The sequence below is a fragment of the Solanum pennellii genome, chromosome 5 (genome assembly GCF_001406875.1).
Source record: "Solanum pennellii chromosome 5, SPENNV200".
Lineage (NCBI taxonomy): Eukaryota > Viridiplantae > Streptophyta > Magnoliopsida > Solanales > Solanaceae > Solanum > Solanum pennellii.
Genome location: NC_028641.1, coordinates 69,445,809 through 69,463,158, shown reverse-complemented (window position 1 = coordinate 69,463,158; position 17,350 = coordinate 69,445,809).

The window sequence follows — 17,350 nt, the reverse complement described above, 5'->3', positions numbered from 1 at the left end:
CTCAAAATATTTTGATTAAAAAGGGATCAATTTCATTTGGTTTTCTTTTATTTAGGCTAAAGATTGGATAATTTGAACATACTTTTTGTAGAACTAACTGCGCAAGTTCTATCTAGGTACTAATTGGGGAATAAGCAACTTTCGTCACACTGCCTTAACCCGTCATTACCCTACTAGATTATCGGACACCTAGTATGAGTGTTAGATTGAGGGTCATGCAATGGTGTATCTCTATGTCATGCTTAGAGCCAACACATTCATCATTCACTATACCTAATCATGCAAGTATTCTTTTGAGAACGGGATATCATTTATATTTTGCCATCATGCTTTAGACTCCACACTTTGTACAAGATACTAATATGCCGGTTCAACTGTAAAATAACCAGTCTCTTGGGGCAAATGAACACAGGCAAGAAAACCCCAAGAGAGGACCGTGGGTTGGGCTACTCAGACTTCACCCTAGCACTCATTTTCCATTTACCCCAACCCCAACAAGAAAGCATGAAATTGTTCCCAATGCATAAGAAATATAAGAACAAGGTGGTAGGTGAAGCAAACCTGAGGCGCATAGTACCAAAGATCTATAAGCAGGCGCGTTCGGTTTCCTTGAACCCGCTTCATCAGTAGTAGGGACACCATCAAGAGTGTCCGCAACAATATCAGCACCCTCAGTGGTGCTCATCTCAACATCATCAAGCATGGAGTTAGACGCTCCAGTCGCTAACTCACGAGCCCTAATCTGCCGGGCCTCCTCATCTACCAAAGAAGCTCTCCTCGCGGCCTATATTTCTGTGCACACCTTCTTGTTAGCCCGAGCCTCCTCGGTCTCTCTGGACCCGTGCCTCTTGGCACTCTCACGTGGCGGAGGTGGTGGCGCAGTGGTTGTCTGAAATAGTGCACTCTGTTGGTGTGGTCTCTGGCTTGGGTACCCGCACATCCAAAATGGCATAAACATCAGCCCTCAGACTCGCCACAACAACTTGGAGAGTCGTCCAATCAGTAGAGGGGGCTGGCCGTGCGAGGATTCTTAACTCAAACGCATCGAGGTGGTGGTGGACTGCTTGAATCTTCCTCTCCATATGGAGAGCAATTTTCTTCTAAACCCGATCCTCAGCCTCGGCAATGGAATTCTGCATCCAAGGCTTAGTATGATGCAACGATGTTACCATCCGGGTCTCTAGCTTCTGGACCATAGCATTTGGGACCAGTGTTGTTGATGGTGTAGAACGGGAGAAACTTGGTGCTGCACTAGTGCCTGAGGTAGACTCAATCGGGGTGGTGTCGATAGGCTCTTAAGCAGCATGATCAACCTATTGTTCTTCCTCTACCGTATTTGCGAGATTCTCACCCAACGACTGCACCTCCACTGAGGGCCCTCTATTTGGTGCCACCTCATTAGCCTCTTCCCTGATGAGACCGATATCCAGTATCCCAGTAGGAGTATGGAGAACATCAATGTGCCAAATGGGCACTCCAGCAGCCCTGCACAACTCAAAAATCAGACAGGGGAAGGGGCAAGTGGTCGAGGCCTTAAAAGCCTTCTCATGGATGACCACCAGCAACAGCCTCGGAAAATCAATCTCAAACCCTGTGACTATAGCAGCAACCAAGACCGCTCTATCCCACGTGAGTATGTTATCAAAAATTGTTGGGGATAGGCGGTGGCGGACCAAGAGTCAGAGAAACTCGCAGCAAATGTGAGGTTGTCCTTCTTGATAAGGCCTCTGGCTCCAACGCCTAGTCTGCGCCCTCGCAATCTACGGAGATATGTTGGGCAATCCACCTCTTGGTGGTTTTTCACAGATTCTTGTCCCCATAGAAGTGGCCTTGTTTAATCACTTTCCACCTATAGTCAAACTCAGGGGTAACGGGGAACCTATTGGCATTGGTATAAGCACTGTATAAGAAATGGCGAATGGTAGGCAAAGAGATGTCCACCCGGTAGCCACGGACTCGGACATCTGAATGTGGTGCCTGTTTGGCGGGATTAGACCGCCTATCCAAAGAAGCCGTTAGAGTCACTACGTAAGAAGCGTAGAACTCTCACGCCAACTCCTCACAATAGTGTCCCACGCTCCTAGACATCCACTCAAGCTGGTGGCGGGTGAAGAGGTCATGTATAGCAGGGATAGTGTGTACACTCCCTGTCAGACCCCGCCGCTCAACTGTCTGAATCCGAGTCATGACCTCCTTATCATTAAGCAGCATGGCGTCCCTGTATATCTTGTGTTGCCCCTCTACTCACCACCAATTAGGCTGATCAACAACCGGTGAAGGATCCTTATGTGGCGGTAACGTAGCAGCCTCTGAACTCTAGGCCTCATCAAATGAGGCATGATGGGAAGGTGCACCCGGAACAGTGGCTCCCTCTGAATCGGAACCTGAGGTAGTGGCCTCATTCAACCCTGTTGAGTGGGCCAACTCAGCACTAGAAGCCTTCTCGGAGCCAGACGCTCCTTCAGAACCTAAGGCAGACCTAGACGGTGTGCCGGTCAGTGTGCACTCCTCATCAGACTAGGAGGCAGTGACTTCGCCGGACGCCACCTTCTTGGGCGTTCCCCGAGTGGTCCTAGCAGCATATGTCGATTTTTGGGTGCCTGGTGGTAGGTATTACAGATCACGCTAATCATTCGGCATGAAGGTGCCACGGACTTGGACCGTCCTCTGGAATAGAATAAATCCGACTTGGGAGCCATTCGTACCTGCAAGGGAGAGTTTTTAGATTCATTGTAATCATCCTATACACACAAGAGAAAAAAAACCAAATTTAGAACAAAAAGGCACAGTGAAATGCAGAACAAAAAGGCACAGTGAAATGCAGAACTGCAGAACTGAATGATGGGTACTATAGACGGTCCGTCGATAGGGCCCGTTGATGGACACATAACATATTTTAGAAGTTACAAGTCCACAGTACTTCTAGTTAGAAACGACGGACGTGCAGAACGGCCCGTCGATGAAATGACAGACCATCGTCCACTTCTTTCGTTGGACATTTAGAAAAATTCAGCATGTAGTAGAAATCAAGGTGTCAGTTAGGAACGATGGACGTGCAGAACGGCCCATCGATCAATCGAGTATCCACTTCCGTCGTCCAAAAGTTCAACAAATATAGGGTGCAACTATCAACGGACCCCATCAACGGTTCGTAAATGAGGTCTCATACTGACGATTAGACACATATTATTGAGCACCCTTCAAAGGACACTTCCAAGTATATCAAGACACATCATGTTCAATAGAAAACAACCAACAACTTCGTCATTCCTAGGGCTTTGATTATTCTAAATTCGATCCTAGATTCTAAGAGACTATCAAGCCCTAAGTCAGAAAACAACAAATCACACAACATTCATAGTTCATTTAGACAGTAGCACCCCCAACCCATTCACTTTCCATCATTCTAAGGGACAAGGGACCGAATTTTAATGAGTTGATCATGCAATTTTGTCCCTAAGTCAAGACCTACATACACCTTCATAATTTTCGCATACAAATGAACGAGAATTCATTGAGCGGATGAGAATGGCATACCTGTAAGCTGTAGTGGAGTAAATGTGAGGATGAACTTTGCAATAACAACAACAAGCCTGCCTGCGAACACTCACCGGAAAATGGAAGAGAGGGATGGGAAATTTAGGAGAGAAGGGTTTGAGAACTTTGATATTGTGGAGAAGATGAGGGAATGAGAGACAAGAGAAAAATTATGGTGGATTGAATGTGTGAGTGAGTGGGGGAGTAAGAGATTAAGGGGAGGAAAACAGTTGGGGAGAATATGAAAAGGTGGGGGTAACTGATAGGGTGTTTTTTTTAAATATATAGCCAGACGGGTCTGGTCGGGGCATGTGTTAGGGGGAACTAATGATTCCCCGTTGACTTCTCCCTAACTTGGATGAAATTTAAAATCATACCTGGGATCCACGGACGCCATCGACGGTCCATCAATGGGACGACGGCCCGTTGATAGGTCCGTAGATTAGTGCACCAAACCAATTTCTGTAGATTTCCTTAGGATTGGTCCTTGCACATTGAGCACACAATAATCCATTATTTTTTTATTTTCTGGACACTTTTTATACACGGACCCTAGACTACTCTCTAGCCAACACTCTAAAAGAAATAAAAGAAAATCCACACATGACATTAAGTAAAAACTGAAATAATGCAACTATTCCTAAAAAGACAAGAAAAACCTATTGTTGACTAGAGGATAGATATTGGGTTGCCTCCCTAACAGCGCTTGATTTATTATAGAGGCACGACGCAATACTCTTGATTAGTCATAGTTCATCAAGATGGTATGCCTCAACCACTTCATTTGCATTTTCCGCATGCCCGAGGTAGATTTTGATTCTTTGCCCATTGACTTTGAACCTTGCACCCTCCTTGTTCTCCAACTCAACCGCACCATGAGGGAACACTTGAGTGATCAAGAATGGACCTGTCCATTTTGACTTGAGTTTTCACGGAAACAAGCACAACCTAGAGTTGAACAAAAGCACCAAATCCCCAACCGCAAAGTCGCGCTTTTCCATCTTTTGGTCATGGTACTTCTTCATCTTTTCTTTGTAGAGGGCTGAACTTTCATATGGCTTCAAGCGAAACACATCAAGCTCATTTAACCCATTTAATCTCTGTTCCGCTGCTTCATTCCAATCCATCTTAAGTTTCTTCATCGCCCACATGGCCTTATGCTCTAACTTAACTGGCAAGTGACAAGCCTTCCCAGACACAATTTGGTATGGAGACATACATATGGGAGTCTTGTATGTTGTCTGGTAGGCCCAAAGAGCATCATCAAGCCTCCTTGACCAATCCGTTCTACTCGCATTCACCGTTTTTTCCAGAATTTGCTTGATTTCTCTATTTGACACCTCAACTTGCCTCTAGTCTAAGGATGGTGAGGAGTGGCTACATTGTGGCGAACCCCATATATCTCCAATAACCCTTTGAAAAATTGTTGCAAAAGTGAGGTCCCCCATCACTAATAATAGCCCTAGGGGTGCAAAATTTGCAAAATATGTTCTTTTTCAAGAAAGCGGTGACACTCTTCCCTTCATTGTTTGCAAGTGCTATGCCTAATTTTGACACATAATCAACCGCCATAAGAATGTACTCATCCCATGAGAACTCGATATAGGGTCCATAAAGTCAATGCCCCACACGTCAAACAACTCAATTACAAGAATAAGATTTAAAGGGAGCTCTTGCCTTCTAGAAATACCTCCATCTCTTGGGAACCTATCACATGCCTTGGCGAACTCATGAGAATCTTGGTGGATGGTTGGCCAATAGTAGCCACATTGCAAAATTTTATGGGCAGTCTGGATACCACTATGATGCTCACCCACAGGCGAGGAATGGCATACCTCCAAAACACTAGGCATCTCAACTTCCGGTACACAACGACGAATAAGCCCATCGGCACAACTCCTATATAAATATGGCTCATCCCAAAAGATATTTTTCATATCGTGCATGAACTGTTTCCTTTGATGAAAGGACAAGTCCGATGGGACTATATCACTAGCCAAATAATTCACAAAATCGATGAACCATCAAATAAAGTCATGAGAAACGGCCAAAACATGCTCATCAGGGAAAGTTCATCAATTTCAGCCTTTTCACCCAACTCTCGCATAGCTTCATCCTCTAATCGGGACAAGTGATCAGCAACTTGATTTTAGGTCCCTTTTCTATCTTTCACTTTAAAATCAAAATCTTGCAACAGTAATACCCATCTAATCAACCTTGGTTTCACATTCTTCTTTGCCATCAAATATCTCAAAGCAAAATGATCAGTATGCACTATAACTCTCATGCCAAGCAAATAGGAGTGAAATTTCTCAGAAGCGAAAACCACCGCAAGGAGCTCTTGTTCAGTCACAGTATATTACTTTTGAGCTTCATTAAGGGCCTTAATAGAGTAATAAATGGGGTAATGGATTTTATCCCTTCTTTGACCCAAAACTACACCAAGAGCAACCCCACTAGAATCACACATCACCTCAAATGGCTTACTCCAATCCGGGGAAATAATAATGAGCGCAAACACCAACTTCTCGTTCAACTCACCAAACACCTTCAGACAGGATTCATCAAAATAAAATTTACACTCTTTTACAAGTAACTTGCACAGAGGATGTACAATTTTTAAAAAATCCTAAATAAACCTCCGGTAGAAGCCCGTATGCCCAAGAAAACTCCTCTCACCTTTTATAGAGATGAGAGGGGGAAGTCTCTCTATCACCTTAACTTTGGCTCAATCAACCTTTATACCATTTTCTGAGATGCGATGGCCCAATACATTACCCTCTTTCACAATGAAGTGACATTTCTCCCAATTTAGCACAAGGTTGCAATCTTCACACCTTTTGAGAACCTCAACAACTGACTCAAACAACGCTCAAAGGAGTTGCAAACCACTGAAAAATCATCCATAAACACCTCAATAGTGTCTTCCACCATATCGGAGAATATCAACATTATACATCTCTGAAAAGTAGCCGGTGCATTACACAATCCAAAAGGCATCCTCTTGAATGCGAAAGATCCATAAGGACAAGTAAAGGTGGTTTTTTCTTGATCCTCCGATGCAATGGAGATTTGGTTGTAACCCGAATAGCCATCAAGAAAACAATACCATCCCTTTCCTGCAAGCCTATCCAACATTTGATCCATGAAGGGCATCGGAAAATGGTCCTTCTCAGTCCATGCATTCAACTTCTGGTAATCAATACAAACTCTCCATCCGGTCACCGACCTCATTGGAACAAGCTCATTCTTCTCATTAGGGACCACAATCATTCCCCCCTTTTTGGGCACACACTGAATAGGACAAATCCAAATACTATTGGCAAATGGATATATAACTCCGGCATCCAACCACTTAATAATCTCCTTCTTCACTACCTCTTGCATAGGTGGATTTAACCATCTTTGATGCTCTATACTTGGCTTATGATCGAGCTTGAGTTGGATTTTGTGTGAACAAATACCAGGTGGAATCCCAATAATGTCCGTAATAGTCCAACCAATGGCTCGTTTGAACATATTTAGAAACTCTACAACACACTCCACTTTCTCCACATTAAAATTCGATGCAATGATTACCGGCAAAGTGTCATCTTTTCCCAAGATAACATACCTTAGATAAGGTGTTAGAGACTTAAGCTCCAATTTTAGGGCCTCCTCAATAGATGGTTTCGCGGGTGGAGACTCGTGATGCTTCATATCTAGCTCCAACTCCTTTGGTTCGAACAGAACATCACCTCGATCAAGTGCCGCAAAAAATGACCCATACTCTTCTATACCATCACTCTCAAAATTCATGATCACTTCCGCTAGTGCCTCAACACCAAGGCGCTCTTCTATTTGTACCTCAGATGAACTCTCAACTCTGTAGGATACCGTAGATACCGATTGGCGCTCACCACTCTACCTCATGGACCTAAAAATGTTGAAATTTGCTTCCTCATTGTTTAACCGCTTCATTTTCCCTTTATCCATGTCAACCAAGGCACGATCGGTAGCAAGAAACGGCCTCCCAAGAATAATAGGCACCTCAAAGTTCACCTCACAGTCAAGAATCACAAAGTTGGTCGGAAATATAAATGACTCCACCTTCACTAACACATCGTGGAGTATCCCAATATTTCTTTTCACCGTTCGATCGGCCATCAGTAACCGCATCACAGTGGGCTTTGGGTCACCCAAACTTAACTTCTTGTAAATAGAGAGAGGCATGAGATTTATGCTTTCCCAAGATCACATAATTCTTTAGCAAAGTGTAACAACTCGATTGTACATGGAATTGTGAAAGCGCCCGGATATTCTTTCTTTGGCACAAGAGACCTTGTAGTAATAGGTCTACAATGTTACATCCGATCATCATCCTCAAAATTAATCGATCTCTTCTTAGTGACCATATCTTTCATGAACTTGGCATAATCGGGAATTTTTTAAAGATCTTCAATCAAAGGGACATTGATGGAAATCTGTTTCAACATAGTAATAAAACACTGGTATCTTTTTCACCAACCTTTGCGGCAATGGTGGTGGTGGTCTAGGAATGGGAGTTGAATTTTAAGGTATCTCTGCTACTTTCCCCGCTTTGTGTACCAACTCACCACCAACTTCCACTACCTCATTGTCTCTTCTCACCTCACCTTCTATGCTAGACGGCATCGGTGGATTAATGGTTTCCTTACCCCCTCGATTAGTGAATTCCATACAATGTCCATCATTTTTCAGATTTGGGACGGTATTGCTAGGAAGAGCACCCGGTTTGCATGGGTTCACAGTAGAAGACTGTTGGGCCATTTGCAACTCAAGATGCTTGATTAAGATTGCATGTGCATCCGCTTTTTGCCCACTATTAGCTAAATCACCTCTCAACTCTTTGGCGTGATCATCACTAGCATCAAACCTCCTTATCATCTTTTGGAACATATCCTCAACTCGCGCCATACTACCTCCACCATCCCTAGAAGCAACTTCCCGATTATCAGGTGGAACATAGGGCCCACTCTGATAATTTTTGTTACCATAGTTACCTCGATTTAAGTTGTTATCGTAGTTGTAGTTTCTATATCGAACGTAGCGACCCTCTATGTTTTAATTGCCATAGTTCCGACCTTGATTTCCTTGACCTTGGCGCCAATCTAACTGATTGAATCCTTGGGCGTTTGGTCGGAAACCCCCTGTCTGCTTATTCACTACATAAAAGTCTTCCTCATGGTAAAATTCATCTACCGACGGTGGTGGCTTAGTCAAATATTTACCGCATTCACTTTCTCTGCACCCCCAGTGACATGTTTCAAAACCAACCCAAGCTCAGTCCTCATTTGAGCTATCTCTAACGAATCTCATCAGCGGCAGGGTTGTGTGTAGCTTGCACCGCAAAGGTGTTTCTCCTAGTGTCCGACTTCCTAGTGCTCCAAGCCTTGTTGTTTAGGGAAATAATCGCCAACTTTTCTGCGATCTCTGCATAAGTGTACTCACCATAAGAACCACCTGCAATAGTATCAAGTACCGCCTTATTGTTCATCTTGCCCTCTATAAAGTACTATTTTAATGATTCATCATCAATGCGGTGGTTTGGGACACTTATCACAAATGAGGTGAGCCTATCCCAAGAACTACATACTAACTCCTCAAGCAATGCAACAAAGTTTTTCACCCTATCTTTGTGGTTAAGCTTTCTAGAAACTGGGTAATACCTTGCTAAGAACACATCCCTCAACTGCTCCCAAGTATAGATCGAATTATAAGGCAACTCTGTAAACCAAATTGCGGCCTCTCCCGTTAGTGAGAGAGGGAATACCCTAAATCCAATGATATCCATGTACAAGTCTGGCCTCCCTACACAAATCTTGCACACCGACCTCATTTTGGCGATGTGAGCATGTGGATCCTCGGATGGTAGCCTCGAAAACAAATTTCTAGCAGTGAGCATCTGTATCAAGCTACTAGTTACCACGAATGAATAACCTTGTGGTAGAGGGGGTAGGACAAAAGGTACATCGGAATCAACAATGTTATTATTGACCCTATAATACTCTTGAGGGCGTGGGGCAGGAGGTTGTCTCCTCAGAACACACTCATCAAGGTTTTCTAGGATCACTTGGTTATGAGCATTAACCAGTAGAGGAAGTTGACGGTTGATCCCATCATTAAGATTCGCAGGATTTTGTGGATCGTTCATTCTGCAGAGTGTACAGTTCAGTTCTTGATCAAATTAAAGCATTGGTTCTCCTCGATTTCGTGTACTTGGCATACACTAAAACTAGACTTGAAAGAGACAAAAACAAAGAAACAAAGTAAAATTAGGAAATTATTGACTAAAATTCAGTAATTATGCTTAAAATTAATCTAAAAACCACTTTCCTCGGCAGCGGTGCCAAAATTTGATACGCTCAAATTATACTTCCCTAAAGAAGTATAAGTGGTCTTATTAAGTAAAGAATCCAATTGTTAGGTTGGGGTCGATCGCACGAGGAAAATGGTTTATACTTAACTTTAGTCTATGATTACGTCTATTTAGTCAAGTCCTTTCCGAAAACAGTCAACTAAAAAAGGGGGGGGTTTGTGAAAATAAACTGTTCAATTATTTCTATGTAAAACAAGTAACAAGATTAAAACTTTGATGTTTATCAAGTGATGAGAGAAACTAGGGTGTATGTGTTCCACATAGGTTCATAACTCGGTAATCCTAGCTATAACAATTCTTTCATAGTGTCTTGCATGTAAAGTGGTAAGTTATGTTTCTTTAATTCCTTGGTCCGGCAGCTAGAGAATTTCACCCCGTACTTTGGTCCGGCTACGTGTGTTTAAATTACTAACCCTCACCTTTTACCTCATATTAAGCATCATATTCAATGTATGGCTAAGTTACTACTTCGCACCAATTAAACTAGTCTATTAGATAATGCATACTAAATCTATGTTGATAATTATTTTCCTATTAACTACCTCCTTGGTCCGGCAAGTACAAATAGGGCAAGTTCTAACGCGTGCACTCGTTAAAAAGACTTCTAAACGAAAAAATTATCAATACATGCAAGAATCTATTCTGAAATTGTTATTTAGCTAGTTTTATGTTGTTACTCACCCATGGTTCCCACAACCCTAGTTGTGGATTTAGTTGCCCATGCCTAGATCTACACAACTCATGGTTGTTAAACAATAATTCATCTACTTACTTTGACAAGTTTGAAGAAAATCCAACAATAACACTTGAATGAGCAAAAATATCTTGAGAATCGATTCTGGAAACTTGAATTAATTCCCAAAATCCAAAGTTCAACTTCCAATAACAAGAGTATAAAAAATAATAAAAAGTCTAACCCCAAAAATGAGGTGTTTCACCCTATTTACAATAACAAAGTCCTAAATTAAAAGGAGTTTAAAATAAGGAAAGATTGTCCAGAAATGCGTCTAAATACATAGTATCTTTTTCAACCTTCATCCTTGCATCTTCTCTGATCCAATTGACGGACCAACAGCATGATTCGTCGATACACTTATGGTACGTTGATGCCTTTGTCGTTTCATACTTAGTTATTTCTTCAACATATGTACTGCGACTAATCTCTTATCTGATCGACGGTTTTCCAGGATGGTCCATCGATCAGTCGACGGACTGTCGATCCTTCTGTAGCCCCACACTTGGTCAGAATTTCCCGAGTTGCTTCCAGATGTTTGGACCTCCAGTCGATGATCACCAACTATGGGCCATCGATGAGACGATGGGCCGTCGATGGCTTCGTGGGTCACCTCTTCTGCACAATCTTCTGCATTTCTGTTCTGAACAACTTTCCTGCAAAACACAGATAAAAATACATTAAAATTACAACAAAAAGGACTAGACACACACTAAGCTTAAGGAAAAAGCAGCGAAAGTACCGTGAAACCACGGTACATCAAATTCAAGCCTTGATAAACTCTCTCAAACATCATCTATTTTAACTCTTAGGCATCACTTAACTCAATCTCATGGAACAAAACTTCCTTACTAGATATTCATACCACATTTCCATCTTAGTGTAAGCATACACTACGACATCTACCAAATCACAAGAACAAATATTCAAACATTAACCACACAAAAGGGTTGCCCTCTACTCCTACAAAATCTCCACATTCCTTCAACATTTCTCAAATTTACACCTTAAAGCATTTCTACTGTTATTGAACATAATCACAAGGTAACTCATTTTCTCTCAAAGACACTTTATTCAATTATTATAACTCTTACCATGCTTAGAACTACATCACCATAAATTTTTTCATCACAACACTCCCGAATCTTATAAATCATACCTAGTAATAAATGGCATCACATCACAATTTTTCAAAACTTACCTTCATATCTACTCTTCTAGCCACAAAACCATCACATCATCAAAACTCACCTTTTCTCTCCCTCAAACATAGAAATATCTCCCACTCAAAGCAATCACACCTAGAAGACCACCGGACAAGGGAACATAAGAGAGAGAGGCATTATAGAGTTAACTTCTTTGGCACGACTAAAGAGTATTGAAAAATGTGAAACTCTATCGTCCTATAGCCTCTTGTCCGTGGATGTGTCGCGACTCACACAAATGACCAAGATACTACTAGACGTGTCTTGTAATACTTTTAGATATTAAATTATTTCCCAAAAACCTTATGCTCTTATACCAAGTATGTCACGACCCGAAAGTATCCCTAGAAGTTAGGGAGAACCTTCTTGCGTGACCAGGCATACTTGACCCTTTGGGATCTTATACAAACCCTTTAACTATAATTCATTACCTAAGACATGAAAAGTACTGAGGACTTAAAACTTTTTAAAATGGTTAATATAAAAAGGAATTCTTTATAAATACTTAAGAAATCGCATCGTCACAAGCCAACTTAAGACACGACATAATATCTTAGGGACCCGACCCTTTACATCAAAATAAATACATAATAAGTCTTTAATTTAAAAACAAAGAAAAGGACTATGCCTTACAATATTTGAGGACACACTTTGTCTTGAGAGGAACTTTCTCAAGCTTCACCTTCAAATCTTCAAAAGCTTCCAACCTATACTTATATAGCATAGAAAAGTATGGAATTAAAACAAAACAATGTACTAAGTATGGAATATGCAAAAACATGTAAAAAAGAACATTTTACTAAAATAGCTTTTCATGCCAAATAAGTATAACATTCATGAATTTAGGAACAAAAGATCATATGAACCATCACTTAACACTTAGATAAGAGATTCCATAATTTTAAACCATAAGAGACCATTTACAGTAACTTCCAAAAATTTACAGTACCTAGACACCCATTTACATTGAACAAATTTAATCCATTACAGTGAAGCATTTTCAAGCATTTATCCTAAGACTTGCTAAGGTAAGACATGAAGGAAGTATGCATATGCCTCCTTCAATACACACCAAAGCAATCATTAAGACTACCCCTTTCGGCTTTCTCAACTCGGGAGAAACAAGCCCATCAATCAATGGCAAGACATTAAAAGACACCCAATAGACCACCAAAGTTTTCCCTTTCGGAATGCCTACTTAGTGCAATGAGTATACAGCGTCCCATACCACCACCTACCCTAAGTAGTACATTCTTTTAGAAGTTTTTCCACCAAGACTTCCCCTACGGAAGGCACTACGTAGTGCAATAAGTAGATAGCGTCCCATACCACCACCTATCCTAAGTAGTACGTTCTTTTAGAAGACTTAGTTCAATCAATTTTTTGTGGGAATTAGCTTAACCGACATAGACCATGAGATCTAGACATGGAATCCTGATATTAACCCCTATCGGATGAGGGATACTCACTCGCCTAGAATGAGGTCATTTTCTTAGCATTTACGTGGCTTTCCCAATAGCTACACCTATGCGGGTGCATATTTAAGGGATAAGGAGATTGCTACTAAGTAACTCATTCTCTAATAACGAGGAGTACTCATCTAAAGAGGTGCATCAGAATACAAGATCTAAACTCACTAAGTGTAATCCAACTCTCCTTCATATTCTCTAGGTGCTAGGCATAACTTCCCACGGATTCTCAACATTATGGACTATAGGTTAAGGATAACTAGTGAACACCATATCTCAAATTACAAAGGGTATTCATCCTCTAAACTGTCTTAGAAAGCTCATGGGATGTAGTGGTGTTGCTACTAAACACTTCATCTCAACAAATGAAGAGTGTTCACCCCAAAACTCCCCTTTAGGACTTAACTTAACTTCAATCATTCATTCAAGTGTGAGTGTGTGTGTACATGTGAGCACACCTTGCACATAAGCTTCACTTCATTTACATTTAACTTCTATACATTCTTAGAACTTCATTCATCACATATTTTGCATGATTCATATAATCATATAAGTTCTTTAGACATACTCCTCATCATACTTCTCATAACAAGCTTCTTAAAACAAATAACAAGAATAACTTCATTCAAGCATACACTCAAGTCTACTTCACATAATCGCTTCATAAGACACATTTAACAAGAATAATGTTATCATAATATTATTAAACATAGAAAGCCTTCATGGCCTCATTCACAATAAACAAGTAACTTCACATTCATACAATTCAGGTAAACATCGCAACCAAGAAGGTGGACCATACCACTCAAGAGCACTTTCAAATTGAAACTAAACAACATAACCAACTTACCCTTTAACCCAATCATTCATCACCTATAAAATTTTATTCAATAATTCATCATAAATTATCTCTTTGGTCAGTCGCTAAACAACAATAATAACCATAAGAAACCAAAGCTCAAAGACTACCAATTCATGCTCATATAACCCATTTCTTAAGTCAAAATTTGATGGAAAGATTTAACATGATTTTACTGAAGTTTTAACTTTAAAATCATCAATAACATTAGAAACATCATTATTAAGTCATCATAAACGTTTTCATGCAAGACTCATATTTAGATTTGAAGATAGAAGAAAGTAGGGTTGAAAACTCATTAGAAGGAACTCCTTGAGTGGAAGAGAGTTCAAGGATGAATACCATACCTCACATTGAAGAAATATCATTTTTGATGAAGAAAAAACCACCAACACCCCTCCTAGCACTTCTTGACTTCTAGATTCCATGATGACTTGAGAGAGTCTTCTAAGAGCGAGGGGTTTTGAGTTTTAGGAAGAGGGGTCTAAAATGAGGTCTTTAGGTTTATAACAATTTAATATAACAAATAAACCCTAAAAATAACGTCCTAAGGTCATAAATACTTGGTGTCAATTTACAAAACACCCCCAAGACTTAACGGGTAGCGTGCAACTTTTGGGACAACCACCATCGACGGTGGTGTTATAGGACGCTATCTAGACATTGCACAATAGGCTTTGAAAATGTTAGTAAGAGTCCCTAGGTCTTTTCTAAAACTATTACTTGAATTTCCTTTATGTAATGAAATGTCTCTTAAATAAATCAATGAATGTAATGACGGAAGTTAACAAAGTATGTTAAATGAATAAGTACTTATCTTTAATAATTAAGGGATGTCTAGTTAAGGTGTGAAGGGGGCATAGGAATGGTCACTTCGTATCTTACCTAGATAAGCGTGAAGAATAACACTAGTTAGGAAAGTTGGTTGATTATGTAGATATGATCCAAACTTCAGTAGTCTTAAGTATTACTTAGGTAATCTTAGAAGAGGTCAATCATGGACGTTATCTTTTTGATTTACTTAAGTAAGTCTTTTGATAACCTTTGAAAGGGAGAATGTCATATTATATGTAAGCAATTGTATTAGTGAGAATGATCTTATACTAGGTAATTTATATGATCTCTTAAGTGTGTGTGAAAGGGATTGTATGCGAGGTCGCTTCACAACTCACTCAAGTGAACCTTAGAATCACCTCTGGTAGGAAGACTCATCTTTATGGGTTTGGTGCATTGTAAGTGTATATGTCTCACTATAGGTGGTCTTAAGGATCATTTAGGTTTGCCTAGATAGGGTGTATAGGAGGTCTCTCTTTGTCTTACTTAAGTGAGTCTTAGGATAACTTTTAGTGAGAAAATTACATGCTAGAGAGTATTCTATGTAAAGTTGATAGGCTTCACTGTAACAGTGAAGCAATTCACTGTAACAGTGAACTATCTAACTGTAATGTTTTCCTAAAAATGTGATAAATTTCTTATGTGTTTATAAGGTGTTAAATGTTGTTCTTATGCTTATAGTAAGATGTTTTAATCAAAATTCATGAAAAACATGTTATTTACTAAATGTACCAATTTCATGGTTTTTGCATGGCTTCCATACTTAGTGCAATCTAATGTGCTAACCCCTTATTTTCCCTTTTTGACTTAAGTGTAGGAAATTGGAAGTTTTGATATGCCATGGAGGATGGACAGGTTTCTAAGGGTTGAAGATAAATTATTGGTGAGTCCTCATTGTTTAGAGGACAATATCTACATGTTCCTTTATGTCTTAGTATTTATTTTATGTCATGTATGGGCTAAATCATAAGTGTTGTATACTCCAAAGGTTAGATGGTTCAATGAGATGTTGTAAATGTTTAATGTTTTAAATGAAAGTCTTCCACTTGCGTATTATTATGGACATATTTCTTCATGTGTGAAGAAAGTTTTAAATTCTTACTCATTTTACTATGTTTTAATATGAAATGAATGATATGAGCGGCTTTAGTGAGACTTCGCGAAGTCTCATTTTCCGTGTGGCGACTCAAGGATGCTCTAACTTCTAGGGTGTAATTGTGGTTCGTTACACGTACGTTGTAAGTCCTGTCTGTGGGCATTATTTTAGTTTTCATGCCATCATGCATCTACACCTTTGGATATATGTATTGAAAGCTATATATGTTCATAGTTCCGACAACCCTAATTGTGGATTTAGTCACTCGTCATTGAGAGTTCGTAATTCATAATTAGGTTAAAAGAATTCATGATCTTACAATGAGAATACATGAAAAATGAAATCTTAAAAGAATAACAACTAATATTTATAGTACACAAATCCTAAACCAAGTAGGAAACAAAATAGAGAAATAACGTCTAAAACGCGGTTTTAATCAACGACAGAAGTAACGAACTGTGAATCCACTTACTGTCCATGGTCTCCTTCGTGGATAAACACTTGGAAATTATTTTAGGGACTTCAGAAGATGGTTGGACCTATTATCTGTGGACTTGACTATGTTTCATCACTTGCCTCTACGTTTTAATTAATAGAACTTCAAATTTCTTATTGCAAATGACGGATGTATAGGACTGTCTATCATTCGATCTATGGGTCATTGATAGCCTCCCTTTCCCACACTTTGTTAAAATTCTTTGAACAATCATCTATGATGCATCACCTATGGCCCATAAAAGAACCAACTGTCTATGGTTGGCTCCGTCACTGGCCACTTATATAATTTTCAACTCTTATCTCAGTCCACCGCATCCGAACAAATTTCCTACAAGAATTTTATAGAACCATTATTTCCAAAAACAAAATATCCCAAGACACATACAAACTCTAAGTGAAACACACCAAAAATACTTTAAACTAAAGGTATATCACTTCTGTTAATATATTTCATCTTTTTGAGTTCCGTCGACTCATGATACCTATTGATGAAACTATGATGTAGTACTTATACTACATTTATGTATCTTTTTCTGACAGAATTACAAGTAGGAGCCACTCTCATGTAGCGTTCAATCCCTCGTGATCGTCACTGACTCGGATCATGGTGAGTTCCTAGTGTCCGAAGACTTGCTGCTTTTTCTATTTTTTACTGACTTTTGTTTTGCATTTTTATTAGTTAGTCCATATTTATATAGAGTTTCTATATTTAGTTCTTCATG